Consider the following 4,035-nt stretch of genomic DNA (forward strand, 5'->3'; position numbering starts at 1 on the left):
CTTTCCCTTAGTGTCAGTAGTTATTGAATAAATTCTGTTTTCACTGCTGTAACTAATGTCCGGCTGTGTTTATCTTCAACATCTCTCAGGCTGGTGGGGCAGCCAGAAGGGGCATAACTATACACAGAAGCGTAGCTGAGGGATGGCAGGGGGAATAGCTGCCAAAGTCACCTAGATTTTCTCCCATGTTTTCTTCTAGAAATTTTATAGTTTGCATTTTACGTTTAGGTCTATGATCAATTTTGTGTTAATTTTTGTGAAAGATGTGCCTGGGTTCATTTGTTTTGCAAATAGGTATACAATTATTCCAGCACCATTTGTTGCAAACACTATTATTTCTCCATTGACTTGCCATGCTCTTTTGTAAAAAACCAGTTGACTATTTTTATGTGCGTCTATTTTGGGGCTCTCTATTCTGTTCCACTGATCTAAGTGTCTAACTTTCATTGTCTTGAAAACTGTAACTTTATAGTTAATCTTGAAATTGGATAATGTGAGTCTTCCAACTTTGTTCCTTTTCAGTATTATGTTTCCACATAAATCAGCTTGTCAATATCTACAAAATAACTTACTGGGATTTTGACTGGTATTGCATTGAGTCTATGTGTCAAGTTGGGAAGAATTGATGTCTTCACAATATTGAGTCTCAGTTCATGAATATGGACTGTCTCTTCTACTTAGACCTTCAAAAATTTCCTGTACCTGTGTTTTTTAGTATATAGATCCTGAACATATTTTGTTATATATATACCTAAGTTCTTTGGGTTTTTGGTGCTATTGTAAGTGGTATTTAAAAAATCCAAATTCCATTTGTTCATTGCTGGTATGTAGAAAAGCAGTAGACTTTTGTATATTAACCTTGTATCCTGTGGCCTTGCTATACTTATTTTAGGTATTTTTTTTGCAGAATTTTGGTAAAAAACCATGCCAACTATGAATGAAGACAGTGATATATATGCTTTTAATTTCTTTTTCATGTCTCATTGCACTAGCTAGGACTTCCAGTATGATGTTGAATAGGAGTGAAAAGAAGGAAGACATCCTTACTTTATTCTAGATCTTAATCTCACCATTAAGTATTGATATGATGTTGGCTGTAGGTTTTTTATAGATGTTCTTTATTGTGTTAAGAAGTTTTCCTCTATTCCTAGTTTGCTGAGAGGTTTCTGTTTTTGTTTTTTTGAATGATGATGAATAGGCATTAGATTTTGTTAAATGCTTTTACTGCATCCATTGATATGATTGTATGATTTTTTTTCTTTAGCCTTTTGCTATGGTGGATTACACTGACTGATTTTCAAATGTTGAACTATCCTTGCATTTTCAAATGTTAACAGTTCTTGACAATACAGAGTCTTCTAGCCCATAAACCTGGAATAAAATCCACTTGGTTGACATAGTCATCCTTGTTATATGTTGTCAGATTTGATTTGCTAATATTTTCTTGATAATTTTTGTGTCTGTTCATAAGAGATATTGATCTGTACTTTTCTTTTGTTATAATGTCTTTTTTTTTTTTTAGGTATTGGGATACTATTGACTTCATAGGATGAATTAAGATGTGTTCCCTCTGTTTCTATTTTTTGGAAAAGGTTGTAGAGAATCGGTAATATTTCTTCCTTAAATGTTTGGTAGAATTCACCAGCAAAACCATCTGGGCCTGTTGTTTGCTTTTTTGGAAGACTTTAAAAGAATTATTGATTTGATTTCTTTAATAGCTGAAGGGCTATGCAGGTTATCTATTTGTCTTTCTGTGAGTGTTTGTAGTTTGTGTCTTTCAAGGAGCTGGTCCATTTCAGCTAAGTTATCAAATTTGTGTGCATAAAGTTGTTCCCTTATTATTCTCTTAGTATCTTTTTGATGTCCATGGGGTCAGTACTGATGACCATTTTTTCATTTCTGATATTGGTAATTTGTACATTCTCTCCTGTTTTCTTGTTCAGCCTGGCTAGAGAAGAGAAAAAAGCTCCTTAAATGATGAAACCGTAAACTTCAAGGTCAGGTTTGACTAGTTTTTTGTAGATTTTTTTGCTCTCTGGCACATGAACTGTTTCAGGAACATAATAATTGCATAATGTATTGAGTTGTTATATCTCAAAATGACAGAAGTTTTGAATACTACAACCCCCCGATCTTAAGAAGTTTAGAATTTTAACTTTCAGCAAGTCATTAACAATTAACTGAGCATCTACTATGTGGCAGGCACTGTGCTGGGCCCTGGGATACAATGGTGAGCAAATTAGACATGTTTCCTATCTTCATGGTGACTGGTCTAACATGAGTCATGATATCACAAATAAGTAAAAAGTTGCTACTGTGGTAAATTATATAGGGAGAAAGGGTCTATGATACCAATTCATAGAGGAATTTGACCAAGCTCAGGAAATCAAGGAAGGCTTCCCCAAGGACGAGACAATGGAGCTGAGGTCTGAAGATTGAGTAGAAGGTACCTAGGCAGAAAGTGAAATGTGTTTCTGGTAGGGGTGACAGCACATGCAGAGGCCCTGAGGTGGGAAGGACTACATCAATATTAAGTCCTGAAAGAAGGCCAGTGTATTTGGGGAGGACATAAGGCATGGGAGAGTGTTGGGAACTGATGCTGGAGAGGGCAGGGCCTGTCCAGGATGGAGCTGGGACTTTATTCTAAGAGTTGTGGGAGTTGTTCCTGCTAAGACTGGTCCAAAACACTAAGACCACTCTCCAGCTCCCTCTTCTTTTCTCAGAAGGAAATGGGAGCTGGCAGAGAACTGTGTTCATCACCTATTGTCTTCCTCATTTAGCCAGCTCTGTGGGGCATTCTCATGTAGTTGTTTCTTTGAAATAGTTTTACTGACATATAAGTTATAATAAAATTCACCCATTTTAAGAGTATGATTCAGTGATTTTTAGTAAGCTTCAAGAGTCGTGGAGAAAGTGGACATCCAACTTGTATTGGAACTTTCGTATCACATATGACAAAGGAACACTTTCAAAGTGGGTGATGTGGAGAAGGGCAAGACGATTTTTCAGCAGTGTTTCCAGTGCCCTACCGTGGAAAAGGGAGGCAAGCACAATACTGGACCAAACCTCCATGCTCTATTTGGGCGAAAGACAGTTCAGGACCCTGGATTCTCTTACGCAGATGTCATCAAGAACAAAGGCGTCACTGGGGAGTATTTGGAGAATCCTAAGTAGTACATCCCTGGAACAAAAGTAATCTTCACTGGCATTAAGAAGGCAGAAAGCATAGACTTAGTAACTTCTCTCAAAAAAGCTACTAATGAGTAATAGGTGGCTACTGCCCTATTTATTACGACCCAGAAATGTCTATGACCGTTTTATGCATACCGTATCTAAATTGATCTCATATACCAGAATTCAGATGATGAATGGCTGATAGAATATTTCTGTTGGACAGTCCTGATTTAAATAGGATTGGCTTGTGGCTAAATGATGATCAGCTTTTTGAATTTTGATAGTAATTCTGGTTCAGCAAGGGCTGTCACTGTTTTCCCCTTCTAAAGATATGATTGAATTTGATTAGTAATGTTCAACTTTTCACAGAGATGGTGAATGCCATCTCAAAACCTATAGGAGTTTCTTATATAGGTTTTATAGGTAGATCTATACAACAGGTTATATTAACATTTTTAAGTACTGAGGAGATTCCTTTATTGTTTCATAAAACAGAGCAAGACTCACCTGTGTGTTTCAAGTTGCGTTTACCAGCCTGTTAAGGCAAGGGTTGAAGATAAGCTGGCAATGTCTACTTTATCTCTTTGGTCTTAACTATGCCTATTTAATTAAAATTCCCTGTATCTAAAACGTTGCCTTTTATTTAATGAAAGGCATTTTAGTGTAGTTTATGTATAATATCAAAGAATATTGAACACATACACATACACACACACACAAACAAGAGTTGTGTAACCATCACCGAAATCCAGTTATTGAACATTTCTATCACCCCAAAAGTTCCCTTGTGTTTGCTTGCAGTTAATCCCCACCTTCCCCTCCGCTCCAAACATACATAATGTCCCAGGCATTCAAGGTCTG

General features: G+C 36.6%; 1 pseudogene; it reads left to right on the forward strand.

Moving 5' to 3' along the window:
* LOC103088747 (cytochrome c-like) overlaps window positions 1–3,267 on the forward strand; it is a 41,705-nt pseudogene extending 38,438 nt beyond the window's left edge.
* The last annotated feature ends 768 nt before the right edge of the window (window positions 3,268–4,035 follow it).

Source organism: Lipotes vexillifer, unplaced genomic scaffold (assembly GCF_000442215.2).
Source record: "Lipotes vexillifer unplaced genomic scaffold, Lipotes_vexillifer_v1.1 scaffold699, whole genome shotgun sequence".
Classification (NCBI taxonomy): domain Eukaryota; kingdom Metazoa; phylum Chordata; class Mammalia; order Artiodactyla; family Lipotidae; genus Lipotes; species Lipotes vexillifer.